The following is a 21541-nucleotide window of genomic DNA, read 5'->3' on the forward strand; positions in this document are numbered from 1 at the left end:
CACCGGCCATTGTCCCTCTTTACATTTTTTTTTTTTTTGACAACAGGATGAACAGGAGATATTCTTTATTTTAATTCGCAATTTTCTGATTGTCGGATGACTCATATATTTACGAGCCATTTGCATTTCTTTCTCTCTGGATCGCACACTCATATTCCTTGTCTGTTTTAGGGGGGCGGTTATTTGCCTTTTGCTTGTTGGTTTGTAAACTCTTTTTATAGGCCATGGTTAATATTTCTCTGTCATAAGTATTGTAAAATTTTTTCATACGATGACTTGTAACTTTGCTTTTAGTATGTTTTGCTGTACAAGAGGATTTATATTTTTATCTAATCAAATCTGTCATTAAAAAATTTGCAGTTTCTCGTCTTTGTACCCGGCTTAGGCTTCTACATTTCATTAAAGTTCAGAAGACCAGTTAGGAAAGAAATTTGCCAGGGTAGATTCTGTTTCAGTTCGGCATTTAAACCTGGATCCCTGAAAAACTAAATTGTCAGAGCAATATGAACCCTGTCTATTCTCCTCCTAGTTTTGGCTATAGTGGCCTTTTAATTTTAATAATAAAGGAATTATGTAAATTGCATTCATTGTCTTGGTACATTTGGCAACAGATTTTCATCATCATCATCATCATTTTCCAGCGTCCATTTGATTTGCAAATCAGAAAACCAAACCTGGGGATCGGCTGTGTCATTTTGCTTCTTGTAGGTGTTTTTGTTTTGCTTCTTTATGGTTTTGGATGCCTGATTTGTACTTCTATTCAGATAACACGCGTGGGTGAAGAGAGAGCATGGAACTATTATTTCCTTTTTCACAGGCATATTTTCTACCCTTTTATGGGAAGGACTTTTTTTCTTTTTCTTTTTGCCTTAGCCTTTTCTTTGTGGCAAATAAAATAGCTGCAGTCTGGGCCAGTCACCCCGAATTCCAAAAAAGCCTGCCTCCTTTTTTAATCCTTTACCACTTGGTTTCTTTTTGACTTAAATAAGTGGCTTGACTCTGACCAGATCTATCGGGAAGAATATGGTTCTGGCAGCTGGAAAACTTCAGTCTATGGCTTACTCTAGTTGGTTTCTCCATCACCAACCAAGGACTTTGGTTTCTCCATCTCTGAAGTCAATCTCCTGTGTCATCTATCACAGTTCCCAGTCCAAAGAAGACTCAAATATTGTTTTCTGTCCACCCCTCAGTTTTCTGAATCATAACATGGGTAAACAATGAGACATGCCTGGCTGAGTTGTTTTTTTTTTTTTAAAGATTTTATTTATTCATTTGGGACACAGAGATACAGAGAGAGAGAGAGAGAGCATGAGCAGGGAGAGAGGCAGAGGGAGAGGGAGAAGCAGGCTCCCCGCTGAGCCAGGAACCCGATGCGGGGCTTGATCCCAGGACCCTGGGATCATGACCTGAGCCGAAGGCAGACGCTTAACCATCTGAGGCATCCAGGCGCCCCTGGCTGAGTTGTTTTGAGGGTTAAATAAGAGAATACAGAATTTTACAAATATACATGACAAAAAGTTGTTCTTCAGAAGCAAGTTTGGTTCCTTTTGGGGGTCATGCTGCGCTTCTACCACTAGATGGCGTTATCAACACAGCCAGCTGGCTAAAATGGTTCTGTCTGAAGTCCAAGCAGGGGAAAGGGGATCCCCACTTCTTTTTCTTCCCTATGAATGAAATATATTTAGCAACGGTGATTACAGATATAACAAAGAAGCTTTCATTTTTGCTGCAAATCATTTGTTACTGTCAAAGCTTTTCTTAGGCAACAGACTGCCCTGAGGAATGGTTCTTAAGTAGGGCCCAGAAGCCAGAGTAGTTTTTCTGAAACACAAATTTGATCATGTCCTTCCCCTACTTCAAATCCTTCTGTAGCTTGCTATTAAAATACAGAGCTACTGTTTAACATTTTTATTTTAGGTTCAACCTTGCTCTGGAATTGAATAAAATAGGTCATTCATGTCAAGGGCAATGTGTCCCTAGTCCCACCTCTCAGGCACCACAGGACCCCTGGAACTCCAGGAAACAAGGCTCAAGAATCACGACAGATTGAAGCTTGGGGCCTTTAACATATCGCATAGGGTCCTCTGCTGTCTGAGGCTTGCCTGTTACTCCAGCCTATATCTCGCCACGCCTCACTTTGCTCTTGTCCTTCAGCCACTGTAATCTACTGAGTTCCATACACACAGCACCCCGGTTCTTGCCTCTGTGCTTCTGTCTCTGCAGTCCTCTCTACTTTGAGCCCCCCTCCCCAACTCTGACGCATCCATCAAGGCTCAGCTTGGGCTCTACCTCCTTCAGGAATTCTTCTCTGACCCCATCTAGGTTAGATTTCAAGAGGTCATTCATGCATCTTTCTTCTCTGCTAGTCTATGAGATTTGTGAGTGCAGGGAATGTGTCTTTCTCATATCTCTTTTAGGAAGGCCAGTCCAATGAGGGAACTCAATGGCTTTTTGTGGAATGAATAAATGAATGAGTGATGAACACAGAGAAGGGCATTCCAGATAGACGGGATGGCAGGAGATGAAGACGTAGAAGTTGGAGAAGGAGGTGAGTGTTTTGGGGAGTGGATAGTTCGAGTCCAGGAGTAAGGGGAGTTCTTCCAAGGCTCCGGGCTGAGACACGCACTGGAAACCAGGGTGAGCCCTGTCCTCTCAAAGCTCCAGCAGCAGTCCCCATGAAGGTGGGGGGTGGGGAAGGGGGAGCGGAGGGGAGATTGTACGGCAGCTGTAAGAGAAGCCCCAGAAGTGGCCTGCTTCTAAGAATAAATTTGACAGTGACCTTCAGTGGCCTGGGATTGAGGGCCTGGAGCTGCTCAGGCTGCACCTAAAGGTGAGGACCCCGACACAAATGACCTTTGTCAGAAATTATACACACACACACACCCACGCCCCATGTGCGCGTGCGCGCACACACCCACAATCTCTTTCTCTGCTTTCTTCCTCTTCTGAGACCGGATCCTCTTTTTCTTCTGAGGGTCTCTGAGAAGGGTATATAGGACAGGGTTCCTTGGGTTCATGAAGGGGACCTTTCTCAACTGGGCAAATGCTCAGGGAGCAGCCCACATGGTTCCAGGAGGAAAAGGCTGCAGAAGAAAAGGGTCCAGGGGGTAGGGAGGTGGTTCTTGTTCCTTGTGATTGCAGACTCAAGAATCAGTCTTGAGCCAGCACTGTGTGTGGGAACCAAGGCAGCTGACCACAGAGTTGTCACCCGCTGGCCTCTGGACCTGTAGGGCATGGGGTTTTCAAAAAAACTAGAAGATTTCCCTTCCCCCTAAAAACAGAGATGGAATTGCCACACTCCCTCACCCTGGCAGCTTCCTAAGCAGCAGACTCACCTGCCAAGGTGCTCCAGGGCATACTTTAGAGGGAGGATGTTGCCTTTCCGTTGCCTCATCCCAAACATTTCCCATGGAATGGCACCTCCAGCCCCTGAAACTGGAGTCTTTATTTGCTTACACCTGTGAGGTGATACAGAACTGAAGAAGCCTCGGTCTCTGGCCAGTTTATGCCCCATCCTACCCTCCAGGGTGACACTGGGAAGAGGCTGCCCACTTCCCAAAGACTTGCTGCCTCAGGCCGCTGTGCTTCCTTAGGTCCCGTGGCTACTGAGGAAGCTGGGATTTCCCTCAACTTTTGTGCCGCTGACGTGACTTGCTGAGGCCAGCCTCTTCGCCAGCACCAGGCCGCTTTTCTCCAGATAGTCCGCCAAAATAGGTCAAAGCCAGTTTCCAGTCTCACAGGCAGGAAGGGACTCTGGCCATGTAAATGGAGAGTGTGGGAGCCCCAGAGGAGAAACATCTAGCCCTCCTGACATTACCACAGTCACAGGGCTTCAAATGTGCCCCCTGACACATGTTAGTTTCCCCCTCCAAACCTCACAGGGGGGCAGGATGGTGACAAGTCCCATTTTACCTTGAGTGTGAGAGCTAGCAAAGGATAGAGAAGAGTGTTGACAAGGCAGAGAGGGGAATTCTAAAGCCTCCAAATTCCTAGTAGCGGGTAAACGCAGTTCATAGCCTGCTTTGCTCAGCCAGCCCAGGGCTCCAGGGAGGCAGATGCCTTTCTCTCTTAACCCCAAATGTGAACCTCCCTAGAGAGCAGAGGTGGCTCTTGACCTAAAACTGGGAGAAAAACCACTTGGAATTTTTTTTTTAATTGCTTCTTACTTCATTTTCCTTCTGAGCGGGTCCCCAGGCATCCAAACAATGCCTCTCTAGGCAGCCTGGCATGGCTGTCATAAAATGCAACTGAAATCCGTATCTATGGAAACAGGTTGGCTCCTTTTGCCTCTCTCCCTCCCTGCATCTGTGTGGGCCGGGGTGGGTCTAGACTCCAGGCTCTGAGCTCTGAGGTAGGGGCTGCTCTGGCTGAGCCCTGCCCGCCCTGCTGTGCCGCCCTCCTCCCACCAGGGGCAGAGGGAGTGATGGGAGGAGAGTGCTGGGGCGGGGGGGTGGGAGATGGGGGGAGGGGGGCGCAAAGCTTCAGATAGTCCCAGAGAGGCAGTGCAGGAGAGAGAGTGTGTCTGTCTAGGGCTCCGGGGAAAGCAGGCGTGCCGCTCCATGGGGACAGCAGTGACTTGGGCACTTGGAGCTCCAGGTTACTCTCCTGGCTTTTGAGCTCAAGACCCAGACATTTACTCAGTCAACAAAGTTCTTTCCTGCCTTCTTCATGCACCCTGGGCTTGGCTGTGATTCTCTGGGCCATTCTTCCTTTGCCTAAAAAGGCAGTTCATTATTCCTTAGGGGTACATATGTGATGGTGTTTGGTTTAAGTGGGTTTTTTTTTTTTTTTGGATTTAAGACAAATGAAAATCAGTCTGCTTCAACTTGGCAGAATGGACTGAAATGGGAACAAAGACATCAGAGCTCCCATCTCCTCTTCGGCCCTAATCTGCTGACTTACCAAACCACACATTTTCTTGCAGGGGCAACCTGTCTTTAAACCAGGCTCTGCAGACAGGTCTAGCTCATGAGTCGGGAAGTTGGCGGGGAGGGTTGGGGGGCAAGGTGATGATGTTGGGGGACCTCACTATCTGACAAAACGTGCCTTGTAACAGAGTTTCTAGGAGATCATTTCCATTCCAGCATTGTGCCTTTGCCTGGGCAGTCCAGGAAAGCATCCAGAACGCCACCAACATTGTCCTTGCGTCACTAGGGGGCGATGCTGTCTCTCTTTTGCTCCACGCAGATGTTTTGTTTTGTTTTGTTTTTGTTGTTTGTTTGTTTGTTTGTTTGTTTGAGGACTTCTTCAGAGACTGTGGGCCAAGAAAGAGGCCACTTTCAGGTGTAGCTAGGAGTAGATGAACTCTATTCATCACACCGAAATAGAAGGGCATAGTTTAAGTGTGAGTGGCTGAGAAGATGGGAAGGCAAAGGGACAAAGCCTGGCCTTAACTTTGGAGACTGTTTATCGTGGGATCATATTTGCTTGCCCTCCCTCACTCTGTTTAGTGGGCTGGTGCCCCAGAGGGTACCCCCCACTCTCCTCTTCTTTTCCAACTCACTAGCTCCTTTCATCACTGCAATATTTGCCCTATTTCTCATGGCTCCCCAAACCGCCAAACCTGAGAGTCCCAAGATTCTCGACTATACCCCCTTCCCTCTCCCAGGCCTGCCCTGTTTCCTCTGCTCCTGCACTATTTGACTGTATGTGTCCCTGATGGTACGCCGGGAAATATTTGGTCACAAAAGGGCAAAAGTATATTGTGTACTGTTGGTTCATGTGATGGCAAAGCAAAGAACCTCAGCAGGTGGCAGTCTCTGACCTCGGAGATTAGAGGCCATGGAGACAGCAGCACTCGGGCCATTCTGACTGGAGTAAGGGAGAGTCCATTCTAGAAGTTATGGTGAGATTGTGTGAATTTAGCTCCTTCACCTGCTTGTTACCATTACCGGAAGCCTCTGTAGCTGGAGGCAGGGTTGGTGGAGTTCCCGGGGCCCTAGAAGGTGTTTGGGAGGGGGCCTCCTCTTGGGTGAGCTGCCTACCTTGCACTTGTCTTCCAAAAGCCCGCAGGCTGATCATAAGCCACTGTGACAGCCTGCACCAGCAGAGCCTCCAGGCTCCTACTCACCAATTCATGCTCTCCTTGGCCTGTCCGAAAACCCAACAGAGTGGAGACTTCCGAGGAATTTCTCTGCCCACTAGATGCAGTAGGCACGTTTTTGTGTCCTTTTAAAGGATGAGGGGGCTTTGCATGGAGGACTCTGTAGTTGGAGTTCATCACTGGCTTTCTCAACATAGTGTAGTATTTTCTTTGCTCTCAGACTCTATAACCAAACAGGCTGGCTCTGAACCTACCACTTACTGGCTATGTGATATTTGGCAAATTAACTCTTTGAAATCTCAGCTTTATCATCTGTAGATGAGGATGATTGTAATGGGGATTTAATGAGATACTCCATGTAAAGTACTTGGCCCAACGGCTGGCACATAAATGGTCACTGTCATTATCTTGAAATGCAATAGAGTGTAGTAGCTAAGCCAGCTGGCTCAAATTGGGACTCTACCCCTTACTTACTAGCTGTGTGATAGCGAGCAAATCATTTAATCTCTCTGTGCCTCGGTTGCCTTATATATAAAATGCAGTTTAATAATAGTACCCATTTGTTAGGATTGGCCTGCTAATGCAAATGGAGCCCTGAAAACAGTTCCTGGCACATAGTAAGGATCGCAAGAAGGCTAGCCCTTCATTGCCTGCAGAGCTGTAGCCTGGATTATCCAAGGGTGATCTGCATTTGCCTCTGGAGTACTGTGATGAATGTTTTAGGAGCATTCTTTGCGCATTTGACTTAGTTTACACTACGATGAATCTGTTTCTGAATCTATTTGTTGCTTGTACAGCTGGGAAATGCTGGGGCTAGGGGCTCAGAACATGGTTGAGGGAAGCCTGTTGGAAATGCAAGATATGAAGCAGGGAGTGCAGACAACAGATCATTTTGAGGTAGTTGTTTGGCACCTTTTGACCATGGTCCTGGATAGTTTCTCTTTTACTATATATCAACGTGAAGAGAAGGATTATATTGGCATACCAATTTTGCAAGTGGAGAAATAGGTGACCGAGACAGATGATGCTCCGCACAAAGCGTGCAAAGGCAGGATCCATACTTCACCCACACACCAATTACATTTAAAAATAAAAATTAATCAAAGCAGCTTTTGGCACTGCCAGACAGAACAGGTCATGGACAGTGTGTTTGACATGTCATTCAATAGTGTTGGCAGCCTTAGGCACAGCTACAGTGAATCTGGGGTAATGCCAGGAATAAAGCACAGCTCAGGGCTTCCATCACACCTCCCTGATTGTTCATTTATTTTTAGAGTCTCCAACAAGAAAATTTTAAGGAAAAAAAAAAAAAGAAAGACAATACTGTATGTGGGGGGAATCAGGAAAGAGCCATTAAGAAAAATCTGAAAATTTCCTAAAATTTTCAAAATACATATTGTAAATTTCAGGATGCTTTCTAGGTCCTGGGCCACTGTGATAAGACAATCTCTAAAATGTATCACTATCTTCTCAGAGGAGAATCTTGAAGAACAGAAAGACCAGAATAAGGGCAATGTGCCATCACTCTTTCTAAAAACGTGAAAAGAATTAATCTGGAGAAATAACCTATTAGGGCTGACAACTGTTTAAGTAAAACTGATGGAATGGAATTGGGAAGAAAATCCTCTCCTGGTTTCTTCAACGGGATGATGATTCATTAGCAGTGAGAGTTAGGGGTGTCGGCAGTCCTGTGCTGATTATCGGTGGAGTGGTAGCCTGGGTTATACAAAAAGATCTTTGGGAAATGTCATGGTATTTGTTTTGGCAGTAGATTAATTTTTCAACTAAACCTGTTAGCTCAGTTACAAATATTTTATTAGAGAGTGATGGGCTTATGCGTGCTTTAACCTCCTTTTATTCAAGAAATATTTATCAAGGACAATTGATAAATTGTCTGTGCCAGGCGCTGACCTAGGGGCTGGAGAGACAATGCTGCGCTAGATAGACATGGCCCCCATTCTCATGGAGAGGGGCGTCGAACAAATAATATACATAAGTAATTCTTGAATTACTATTGTCTCAGTGAAGCAGACATACAGAGTGGGAAATATGCACACAATGCAGAGTTGGCCTTCTCAGAGGATTAGAAATTTGAAAGCCCCTGGAGAACTATGAGGTGCTAACTAAAAGTTGGAGCAACGCCCTACTCCATGCTTTGTTTGGGTTCATGGTCAGTTTCTGAATGGGCACAAGTTTGCTGCTGCGTAAAGCCTAGGCCACTGTTTCTGCTCGAGCTTTCTCTCTTGAAGGAGGCTAACTTCCTTCTCTGAACACTACCTGGTAAATGGGAAAGGTCCCAGAGGTGGAGGGGAATAGACTGAGAAATGGTTCTGTCAATTATTGGAGCAGAGAAATTGGTCCGGCTCTCTTCATCATCCATTTTTGTTGGAAATCGGACAAAAAATAAGAGTACAGTAATCCCTTGATCAAAACTGTAAGCAAGAGGGTCTGCTACTGTCCATCACTCATGCTGTAAGGGACTGACATGATGTAGTTCTTATGTACCAATTATATCCTAAGAGTTAGACATATGTGGATGTGAACATCAACGTTATTATGAGAAATGAAAACGTTATCTCCCTAAAACTGAAGAGTCTCTTTTCTAATAGTTAGCCCTTATTAAATACACATGTAAGAGCTTGTGCTTTTACAAAATACATCATTTCATTTGATCAGCAGGTAAGCCCTATAAAGTAGCTCTTTTATTCCCATTTTACAGATGGGGGAATGGAGGTTAAATGCATTAGTTCACTTGTCCAAGGTCACAGTGCTAAGAAGTGGTGGAATCTGAATTTTTACCCAGGCCCCCCCCTGCATTTTAAAGCCTGGGTTTTTTCCCCTTACACTGTGGTACTTTTCCTTTGGAGAATGTAGAGGTAGAGATAGCAGCTGGAGTTTGAGGCTCTGGTAACATGATTTGCTTTCTCTTGATAAAGAAACAAGAGTGGGGGTGGGATGGAGAGACCTTACGACTGAGCTTTAAACTGGGGATTAATGGAAGCAGATCTTGCATCATTTGAAGTTCAGCATGTTTTGTTGGGTGGGCCCTGGTGTGAAAGGCTAGGAAATAAGACGTCTGCTCCGAGGTGGGGGTAGAAGATCCTGTACCCTCACATGCCCATTAAAATGAGAGATGAAGTATCATCAGTCAGGAAAGGTAAAAGAAACTGAGACTGTGAGTGGCAAATAAAAAAGAGCATTAAAGGGACCAAGACCCAGAGGATCATAGAGAAAAGGGACACATAGCTCCTTGTCAAGCTGGAGTTATTTTTGTTTCAAGAGACACCAAAGTCCTCCTCTAGCCCTTGTCCCTCAGTCTTGGTAACCTGAAGCTCTGCGGGTCATTCATGCTAACTTTGTCCCCTTCATGGCTCCCCATATAATTAGATACAACCTTTTAGGGAACAGAGCCCTGGCAGAGATATCTTATGGTTTATGCATAACCCAGTTCCTTTCATGTTTCCTGCTGTAAATTTTTGCTTGTAAATTGCTTTTTTGAAACCCCATTGTAACCATTCCTGGGGGTGGGACTTTTTTTTTCTTTTTTTTTTTTTTAATAACCAGACCAGTCGGCTGGTGTTTGGCAGACTGCTAAAGTAGATTGGAAGAAGAGGCAGTAAAAGAACTGTGCAGAGACAGCGCAGTAAGAACACTGAGATTAGTGTCCAGGGATTTTTGGTCTCTGATCTTCCTTCTTCTTGTACTGTCCATAAGAAATCAGCCTTGGACTGCCTTCTCCAGCTGCCTTATAAAATGTTAACTTTCCAATTGTGTTATTTTGCCTGTTGCCATTTCTTCTATTCTTGGAAATATAAAAGCTTTGGTCCCGAAGGGATCTTTTTTCTCCTTCATGTTAGTTTTATATTTAATGATTTTCATAACCTCTTTAAACTGGTCTTTTTTCCACTAGCATAGTCAAATGGAATTCGTGTTTTCCTGCCTGGAAGTTAATTAGCTTAGTTTAAGAATGGACTTAATGTGGCTCTAACTTTAACTTAAGAGCAATTGAAATAAGGGCGCCTGGGTGGCTCAGTTGGTTAAGTGGCCGACTCTTGATCTCAGCTCAGGTCTTGATCTCAGGGTCATGAGTTTGAGCCCTGTGTTGGGCTCCACACTGGATGTGGAGCCTACCTAAAAAGAAAAAAAAAAAAACCCAACTGAAATAATAATCACAATACTCATAACACTGAATATAATCAATGAAGGCAAACCCTAGCCTACTGCATGCAGTAGGGGCTGGTGGTTGATTCATTTGTAGTATTTGTTCAACACACTTATCTGTTGGGCCAACACAGTTCTAAAACTCATCATTCTTGACAACCTGTTCAAAGTCTGAAAGTGTTTACAGTGAAGATGATCACTCTCATTTCTTGAAAAACATGAAAAAAGAAAAACAGTTAATTATTTTCTTGTTTGGTTGGGATGATCCCATCCTCTTCATACCTCTGTTAGGGAATTTATTAAATTTCATGATGATTATTAGTTAACTTGGCTGGCTCCTCCAATAAAATGTAAGTTCCTTGAGGCCATATTAACTAATATTAATTTTAGTAAAATTTTGCTGATCCTTGACTAAATTGTGTCCAGAAATTCACTAATAAAAAATGAGGAGTCAAATTAATTAGGTGAATGAGATAACTGGGGCCAGCCAGCATAACTAGCCAGCAGGGAGTTTCCATCAAAATTTATCACTACCTGGCTATTTTTTGGCAACTCCTGGTGGCAGTTGTCTGTTCTACCTTACATATTGATGAGGATGCTTCTTCTGGATCCTGTTGTTTATTTCCAGGGCAAGAACAGTGATTCCAGAAATCTCCTGGCTAGTGGTACCCATTTGTTGGCCCAATTTAAGTAGATAGGTGGGGATGCTGGGACACTCCACTTCTCTGATTTCAAAGGCAAATTTGCCTTCTATTGCACCAATTTTCCTCTGTCCTGCCTTCTCCCTTGCACATCCCCTCTCTTTTCCCCCAAATAATAAGAAATTTAGATGGCTACATTGAGATGGAGTATAGGAGACAACTTACAAGTGTCCTAATTATAATTCAATGTCATTGCAGGATTTTACTGTATTGGGTTCTCAAAAAGTGTTTGTTGAATGTATGAATCAATATAATTTGTCTCACTCAACATCATCAAAAAGTGGGTTGAACTTTTTAGAAAGACAACAAAATGGGTAAATAACCAATGAAAGGGATCACTACTAAATCTTGGGTACCCAGCGTATAGACCAGCCAATGATGTATTAATGATCTACTAGCAACTCTAGATTTGAAAAATGGAAAGAGCATATGCAACACTAGCCTGAATTCCATAATCAAAACTGTGCCTATTCTAGCCTGAAGAAATGCTTGCATTTGGGTGAAACCAAAAATGGCTGTGGCTGTTACTCAGGACTGGACAACTCAGCTGGTGCTGAAGTAGAGCAGACTGTACCAGAGCATCCAACAGAGTTGATGGCAGGAGCAGAAAACAAATGGTGATGAAGGAGACAGAAGACTTTTCATTTTTAAATATGTATCATTAGATTCTGGGACCACAGATTTCTTTGAATTATGCTAGAAAAGATTGTATGGCCTTTTATATATAGTGTGTTGGAGAAAGAACGTTCAGATGTACTGGAACAGATTCATCATAACAGATCAACAAATCTTAGTCAAAGACAAACTAATCTAACAAATAATAATAAAACTTAGTATTGATGGTTAGAGGGTAAACCCATCTGTGGCTTAAGAAGAGAAGACAGCACAGGGTGCCTGGGTGGCTCAGTCAGTTAAGTGTTTGTCTTTGGCTCAAGTCATGATCTCAGGGTCCTGGGATCAAGCCCCATGTCTAGCTCCCTACTCAGTGGGGAGTCTGCTTCTCCTGCTTTCTCTGCCCCTCCCCCCAGCATATGTTCTCTCTCTCTCTCAAATAAATAAATAAAATCTTTAAAAAAAAAAAAAAGAAGAGAAGACAGCTCACATGTGATGGTTGAGAAATGTGGAAGTGTTTCCAATTATCCCCTGGGTGATTATAGTGGTTTTGCCTCCATTAGGCAAGCAGTTTTGGGAATTAGAGTTTCTTTACATGATACTATCAATTTACACACTATTTCTTTAGAATCATCAACATATTTACCATTTCTGTTGCCTTTTTTTCCTTTCTGTGTCTCCAACCTACCATCTGGGATGATTTTGTTGCTTCCTAAGGAAATAACTTCAGTGTTTCTCTTAGTGCTAGCCTACTTTTGATGAATTTCCTATTTTTGTTTAAAAATGGATTAAATTAAACTTTATTTTTGATGCTAGATTTTTTTTGATGGGTTATAGAATTCTAGACTAGCAGTTATTTTCTTTCAGCAGTTTAAATATGTCATGGCCTGCTGGTTTCCACAGCTTCTGTTGGAAAGTCATCTGCCCATCTTGTTTTGTTCCTTTGTGGGTAATGTGATTACACTCCCCTTCCCTCACCCATGACCCCAGATGCTTTTATAGTTTTTGTCTTGGTCTTGGTTTTCAGCAGTTTTGCTATAATGTGCCTAGTTGTGGGTTGGTTATGTATGTATGCGTGCTGCTTGTGTTCATTGAGATTCCAATATGTGGCTTGATGCCTTTAATCAGTTTTGAAAAATTCTCACCTGTTGTCTCTTCTAATATTGCTTCTTTATTTCTTCTTCCCCACTCACTCTCCTGCTTCCTTCAGGACTTAAATTACATATCTTTTAGACCTTTCACCATGTCCTGTATGTCTCCTATCCTCTTCTATTTCTCCCTCTCTTACCCTCTTGATACTTTCTATTGACCTATTTTTTCCAGTTCACTAACACACTTTTCAGCTGTGTCTAATCTGCTTTCAAACCTCTCCACTGAATTCCTAATTAAAATTATTGTATTTCTTTCAGTTTTAGAATTTCCATCTGATTCTTTTTAAAATAGATTCCAGTTCTCTGGATGGAGAAAGTTTCTCATCTATTTTTGAACACATTATTCACAGTTACTACAATTTGATACTTTCAAGATCTGAATCTCTCTTGGGTCTGCTTCTATTTTCTTTTTTTTTCCCTCTTGTTGTTCAGACATTTGGGCTTGTCTTCTGATGCACCTGTAACTTTTGTCTGAATCTTAGACATTGTGTATAAAACATTGTAGAGATGTTTTGAGACTCTTAATGATGTTATTTTACTTAGGAGGATATATACTTTTGCTTCTAGCAAGCAATCAGTCTAGGGGCAATTTATCTCAATCCAATCTAAACTGAGTTCACTGAACACTGAGATTTATTCTTTTCGAGGGGTGGTCTATTTCTAATTCATATTTACACTTAAAGTTTAGCCTTTTAGAGGTCCTAACTGAAAGCCTAGGGTGTTATCAGAGCTATTCCTGTTTGTTGGACTCTGACCTCAATTTCTGTAAGGCTGCCAACAACTCTGCTAGGTTTCCCAGGCTCACAGAATTTATGAAGCTCAGTTTCCCAGCTTCACCATTTATGAATCAACACATGTCTGTATAAGAGTGAAGCTGAATGCTGTGCTCACCTCTCTGTGGCAAAGATCTTTGTCCTCAAGTCCTTGCTGCCTTGGTAGCTCACTGAACCTTCCAATTGATGTTTTTCTTTCAAATAGTTTATCTAGATTTTCTAGGTGTTCTTGGAATGAGGATTGGTCTGTACAAGTTGGTCTGCCACAGCTGAAGGCTCAATGATGTTCATTTCAAAGATGAATTTTCCAGATAATTCTCATGTGGTCAGTCTGTATTGAGCTTGGCAATAAAAGGTTAGGCTGTATAGTACCTGGCTTATGACGTTCATATCATGTTAAAAATAGAAATAATAACAACAACAATAACAGCTTAAAGTTAGGTACTCAGGGTAGCATGAGGATGATTTGTCATGACCCAGTGGTCCATCTGCCCCCAGCCCCAGGCCCAAGGCAATACTGCAAGGAAAGTGAAGTCAAAATCCTGCTACCTCCTTTTCTTCTTCTCAGGAAATTTGTAATCTTTCCATCGAAGTGGAATTCCTATTTGATTTATCCCTGCCACCACAGCACTTATCATAGTATCTTGCACAAGAGTTGTGCATATGTTGAATGACTAAGTCTTACCTCTTCCTTGCTTTCTGTCACTTGGTAGCTTGAGGAAAATGCCATTATCCAGGGCCACAGCAGCAGTCTGGGGGTAGACTTGTGTTCTTGCCACTATGAGACACTGGGAAAATCACTTCCTCTCTCTGGGTCTCAGTTTCCTTATTTACAAAATGAGAGGTTTGGACTAGATGTTTTTAAAGAGTTCTTCCTGCTTAAGTTGTAAATATTTATAAATGTAACCATCCTAGCAGCATTTCTATTTTAAATATAATAAATACTGAATTTCTAAGTGATAGGACTGTGTGGAATGAATTAGGAATAGGAACTCCTGTCTTCCCCCTAGGAAATTGCCCTTACCATCATCTGGATGGTATACCTTCTATCTGAAAGGAAAAACAGTTGTTGGGTGCTTGCAGTGTGTCAGGCACTGTGCTAGACTAGTGATTCTCAGCCTTCTCTGTCTACTAGAAACTCCCCTGGAAATGTATATACAGCCTAGACCTCATCCCCAGAGATTTTTTTTTATGACTTAGGTAAAGCTGGAAGTCATTATTTTTCAAAAGCTCCCACATTCTAATTCTAATGTATCAACAAGGTGTAGAGCCACTGTACTTGGCACAGTTATGCTTACTGAATCTTCAGCCAGATGAGGTATTACCAACTCTATATTACAAGTAAGGAAATTGAGGTCCATCAATGGGAAGCACCTCAGGTCTTCCAATTCCAAGTTCAGAGCAGTTTCCTCACTCAGCAAATAGTAACTAAATATCTTGCAAGTTCAAGATGCTAAGTTAGACACTTGGAGGGATGCAAAGATGACAAGGATATGGTCCCTGCTCTACAGGTGGAAAGAAACCTGGGCGAAGTGCCTATTAACTGTCAAGTGCTCTTAGGACTTTCAGTCCTAAGAATTACCCTCTAGTGGGGGATATTATTAATTAAATTCTAATATGGGAAAATGGAGATTCAGAGAAATTCAGCAATTTAGGAACTTGCCCAGTTCTAACCAGAAGTAGTAACCGATAGAGCCTAGTTTGAATCCAGGTCCATCTGTCACCAAAGGCTACTTCAACAAGCTGCACTTTAGTATAGTAGGTGAGAAATATACATTAATGACTATATTATAAAAACAGTATGCTATTAAGTGTAATACAGAGCACAGCCTGGATTAGGAAAGGCTTCCTGAGGGACATAGCAGTGCTTTAGTATCTGGCTTCTGAGGAATTTCTCCTCTGCCTTCTCCAGTCGGATGTATCTTCCACGTATTTTTTTTAGAAAAGATTTTATTTATTTATTTGATAGAGAGAGACACAGCAAGAGAGGAAACACAAACAGGGGGAGTGGGAGAGGGAGAAGCAGGCTCCCCGCTGAGCAGGGAGCCCGATGTGGGCTCAATCCCAGGACCCCGGGATCATGACCTGAGCCGAAGGCAGACACTTAATGACTGAGCCACCCAGGTGCCCTCTTCCAAGATATTTTGAAGCGTGTTATAAATGTAGTCATGTCAGTTGTTTCCTATAGAATTGGTCAGACAGATAACCCTTTAATATCCAATCAACAAATGGAAAAACATCTTCCCCAGCAAACCACAGGGTGATCTTGGCATCAGAAGGCAAGATGGCTTCACCCTAGTCAGGGGTTAACCTTCTGCTTTATAGCCCTGGGATGAGGCTAGATCCAGCCAGAATGAATACTACTATGGCAGTAGTATCCATCTCCTCATCAGGAGCACTGCAGCTATCATTTGGAGACATGCTGCTTGGCCTTAGAGGCCCAGGGTCCTGCCATTACCTTCTTTAGCCTGCGTAACGAGGATCCTTCATGTTCTGGAGCAAGATGAGTCTTTACTGAGAGACCATGCCATGGATGTTTCTTGTCTAGCAGAGCCTAGGGAATTATTTACAAGCCCAGTCATTTTATATATATATTGTGTGTGATCATACTACAGTATAGTGGTTAAGAGCAGAGGCTTTAGAATCACTGGGTTTGAATACTGATCTTGCTGCTTACTAGCAAGATATTTTTACTTTCTGGGTTTCAGTTTTCTAATTTCATAGTATGAATAATAATATGTGCTCCTAATGTTGCTGGAAGGAATAAATAATATACTTAAGGTACCTAGGTCAGTGCATACATAGCACATAGTAGATATTTAATCAATATCAATGGTAAGAAAGTATACTCTTTTCTAAGTTTAGCTTTGGTTCTGGGCAATCATTTCATCGTGTTTGCCTCAGTTTTCCTTCTAATTACAGGGGGAAAGAGACCCATTCATCTCCTAAAGTTTGCTTAATTAACATTAGGAAATGCACATGAAGACTTTGAATGAAATGGTCTAAGTATTGACATAACATATTCCCAGATGTGTTCAGACGATAATTGGCTCACCAGACTAGAAAAGATTTCTAGACTATCAAGTTCATTCTTCTGTCTGCAAACATTACCTGATTATATTTTAAACCATCCCAGATAGACATGGATCTTTCCTATTTTAAAAGATTTATAAGAAAGAAACACAAATCACAAAACTCCTGTGTTTAACAACTAAGCAAGCCCTTCCTTAGAGTTAATCTAAATCCTTTGTGCTGGAGCTCAGATTCATTTCTTCTCATACCTTTGCTAGATGGGTAAATTCCTCCAGGATGAGTTAATTGCTCCTGCTCACTATGGTATCTCCAGCACTTGACAAATAATAGGCTTTTGGTATTTGTTGAATGAATGAATGAATGAATGAATCAAAGAGAACCCCGAAGTTCTGAAATTGAGCTATAGAACACTAGAGTTTGCTGAAAACATAGATGTTGGCTAGCCCATCCTTATGCCAAATCAGGCCCATCTTCTCCAGCTTCCTGTTAGGGAGTCTTACTGATCCTATTTGAATACATTAGCAACAGGTAACTCACTTCTTTGAGACAGCCTGTTTCATTATTGAACAACTTTGGTTACTAAAATGAATTTTATTTAGGTAGAGCTAAAAGATTGATTAAAAATTTTTTATTGCAGGGTTTTATGTGTCAGGCCTGAGAACAGCATGTGTGGTTTCCACTCACACGCTGTGGCTCCAGCCTAACAAGGGGGCCAGTTTAGCTAATTATGGAGAAAAATGAAGTGGTCTTGGGGAACACATAGCACTGCCTAGCATACAAGTCAGGAAGGTAATTTTTATTTTTTTCCCCCCTAGAAGCAATATATAGACATATTTTTAAATTCACTTTGTACTTTAGGATTAGACTGAAAAACAGATATCCCATCTCTAAGTTGCATTTTCCAGGGGTAACTAGGTATTTCTTCTGGTATTTATCTCACTATTTCATAATAGAAGATAAGCATATAACTTTCTTCTTTTTTTTTAAGGTTTTATTTATTTATTTGACAGAGAGAGTGAGAAAGTACAAGCAGGGGGAGCAGCAGAGAGAGAGGGAGAAGCAGGCTCCCCCCTGAGCAGGGAGCCCGATGCAAGACTCCATCCCAGGACCCCGGGATCATGACCTGAGCAGGAGGCAGATGCTTAACCAACTAAGCCACCCAGGTGTCCCAGCATATAGCTTTCTTAATGTCATCCCTTTTCACACACAATTTCCCCCTTTCCTCACAATTTTGATTGTGTGTATTACATTTTTCCAGACAACATCTTTAGGAGATTCCCAGACAGCAGGAGACTGGCATGTTCAAATATGTCTTTTTCTATCTAATGCTCAGTCAACTTGGAAATGCAATTCTAGGTTGGAATCATTTCTCTTCAGAATTTTGAGGACATTGGTCCATTATCCCCTGACCTCTAATTTTGTTTTTGAGAAGTCCAACAATATTCCAGTTTCTGAACTTTAAAAAAGTATCTTGCATTTTTTTCTTTTTTTTCTCTTTCTTCCAGGGCAATCCTGGGATTTTTTCTTTATCACCACCATTCTTAAATTGCACAGTGATGTGCTTGATGTAAGTCCATTCACTGCACAGATTTTTGGTGGGTCCTTTCAATCTGGAACTTTATGTCCTTCAATTTTGGGAACTTTTCTGGTATTATTTCTTCGGTGATTCCTTCCTCCATGTTTTTTCTTTCCAAAATGTAATTTATCAGGAGTTGGACATCCTGAATTTATCTTCCAATTTTGTCTTCTGTTTTTATGTCTGTTTCCTTGTTCTACTTTCTGGGAGATTTCTTCAATTATATCTTTAAATATTTCTATTGAATTATTTTGTTCCTTCTTTTATATTTTAATTTCTAAGAACTCTTTTTCTTCCTCTTCCTCCTTCTTTTTTGAGTCCCTGCTTTCAAATCATTGGTTACATAGGTAGGAATGGACTTAATCATAAGGTAATTTAAAAAAATCTTTTAAATGTTTTTAAAAAATTTTTATTCAATTTACTTAAACTAAAAAAAAGTTCACTTTCTCCCACCACCCACCCCCTGCCTCTGGCAACTACCAACCTGTTCTATATATCTATGAGCTTGTGTTTGCTGGTTTTTTTCCCCAGATCCTACATGTAAGAGAGATCATAGTAATTTTTCTTTCTCTCTCTGACTTATTTCACTTAGCAAAATGTCCTCAAGTTCCAACCATAATATTGTAAATGGCAAGATTTCATTCTTTTTTTTATGGCTGAATAACATTCTGTTGCATATATACCACAATTTATTTATTTATTTATTTATTTATCCATCCATCAATGGACACCTAGGTTGTTTGCATATCTTGCTTATTATAAACAATGCTGTAATGAACATGGGGGTGCATGTATCTTTTTGAAGATCGATTTAATTATTTTTATGTATCTGTGCATTTTCTCTTCATGATTCCTCCCAGATTTCTTATATTATATAATATTTCTTTAATCTTTTCTCATGGCTTTATTTTTTCACCTCTTTATTCTAGATATCTAATCTCAGCGCTTGCCAAGGACTTCCTTGACTTCTTTATCTGGGAAAATGTGAAGTCAAACAGAGTAGAAAAAAAGAAATGATTCAAGAGATTTAATCTGCAATCTGAACATACTCGTCCAATTTTCAGTGTTCATCAATTCAGTTCTATTCAGGAAATTATAGTCAAACTGCTGCAAGTCAAAAATAAAGAGAAAATCTGGAAATAAACCCGTACTTGTATGGGCACTTAATCTATAACAAAGGAGGCAAGCATATATAATGGGGAAAAGGCACTTTTTCCAATAAATGGCATTGGGAAAACTGGAGGGCTACATGCAAAAAAATGAAACTGGGCCACTTTTTACACCATACACAAAAATAAACTCAAAATGGATTAAAGACCTAAATTTGAGACCTGAAACTATAAATCTCTTAAAATAAAACATAGGCAGTAATAGACATTGGTTTTAGCAACACATTTATGGGAATGTCTCCTCAGGCAAGGGGGAAAAAAGCAAAAATAAACCATTGGCACCACACCAAATAAAAAGCTTTTGCATAGCAAAGGAAACAATCAACAAAATGAAAAGGTAACCTACTGAATGGGAAAAGATGTTTGTAAATCATATATCTAATAAGGGGTTAATATCCAAAAAATATAAAGAACTTATACAACTCAACACCAAAAAGACAAACAATCTGATTTAAAAATGGGCAAAACTGACCTGAATAGATATTCTATCAAAGAAGACATACAGATGGCCAACAGACACATGAAAAGATTCTCAATGTCACTAATCATCAGGAAAATGCAATGAACTATCGCCTAACACCGGGCAGAATGGCTAGTATCAAAACGACAAGTAATAACAAATGTTGGCGAGGATGTAAAGAAAAGGGAACCCTATGCATGGTTGGTGAGAATGTAAATTGATGCAACCACTCTGGAAAGCAGTATGGAGGTTCCTCAAAAAACTGAAAATAGAAATACCATAGGATCCAGTAATTCCCCTGTGTATTTACCCAAGCAAATGAAAACACAAATTCAAAAAGCTATATGCATCCCTATGTTTATTGCAGCATTATTTGCACTAACCAAAATATAGAAGCAACCCACGTGTCCATCAGTAGATGAATGGATAAAGAAGATATGGTATAGTGGGATACACACACACACATACACACACACACACAAGAATATTATGCATCCATAAAAAAGGATGAGATCTTGCCATTTGTGACAACATGGATGGATCTAGAGGGTATTATAATAAGTGAAGTAAGTCAGACAGAGCAACACAAATACCATATGATTTTACTTATATCTAAAAAAACAACAAATGGACAAACAAAAAATAGACTCTTAAATACAGGTGGTTGCCAGAGGGGTGGTGGATGGGGGCACGGGCAAAATAGGTGAAGGGGATTAAGAGGTACAAATTTCCTGTTATAAAGTAAATAAGTCATGGAGATGAAAGGTACAGCATAGGAAATCAATAATATAATCGTGTTGTATGGTGACAGATGTTGACTACACTTATTTTAGTGAGCATTGAGTAATGTATAGAATTGTTGGATCACTTTGTTGTACACCTGAAGCTAATGTAATATTATATGTCAACTATATTTTAATAACCAATTAAAAGGTAAAGAAAAAAAGGGAAAAACTTCAAAGTAGCTGGAGCTGGGAGGGGGCACAACATACTGGGATACACAATAACCTATTAGAGCTGACTTCTCACAGGAAATAATGAAGGCTAGAAGAAATAGCCTGGAAGGCTATTTCTGGAGGTGGAAAGAAAAACAAGCCCCATCAACCCAGAATTCAATATGTTGTGACAATATCCTTAAAATATGAGGTAGAATAGAGCGTTTTTGGATAAATAAAAGCTAAGAGACTTTGTTGCCAGTAGAACTACATTACAAGAAATGCTAAAGAGTAGTTATTAGGCTGAAGGAAAATGATACCAGATGAAAATTCAGATCTACAGGAATGAAAGCAGAGCATAAATATGTAGGTAAGTATAGAACGCTACCTTCTTTTTTCCTCTTAATTTCTTTAAAGGTAAGTGACTGCTTAAGACAAAACTAGCAGGAATATCTTGAGGGTATATGATATAGTAAAAGTGTAATATATGGCAATCATAGCATAAAGGATGGAGGAGTAGATGGAAGTATAGTGTTGCAAGAGTCTCACATTCCATGTAAAGTGGCACAATATTAATTATCAGTAGATTATGACAAAACCTAAGGTAATGTCTAGAGCAACCACTAAGAAAAAAATCTCCAGAGATACAGCTTAAAAGCCAATAGAGGAAATAAAATGGAATAGCAAAAAGTTCAATTAATCAAAAAACCCTAAAAGGCAGGAAAGGAGAAATAGAGGGGGTAAAATCCAGAGGGGACAAGTAGAAAAGAAATAGCAAGGTGGTAGACATACCCAATGATTCAATAAGTACACTAAATAAATATGGATTTTCAGATGGGATAAAAAAAAAATCAAGACTGAAGTATATGATATCCAGAGGAGACACAGCTTAAACACAAAGAACACATATATAGGTTCACAGTCAAA

This window comes from Eumetopias jubatus, unplaced genomic scaffold (assembly GCF_037043125.1).
Source record: "Eumetopias jubatus isolate StellerSeaLion01/CBP00866 unplaced genomic scaffold, mEumJub1_p1.0 scaffold_4, whole genome shotgun sequence".
Lineage (NCBI taxonomy): Eukaryota > Metazoa > Chordata > Mammalia > Carnivora > Otariidae > Eumetopias > Eumetopias jubatus.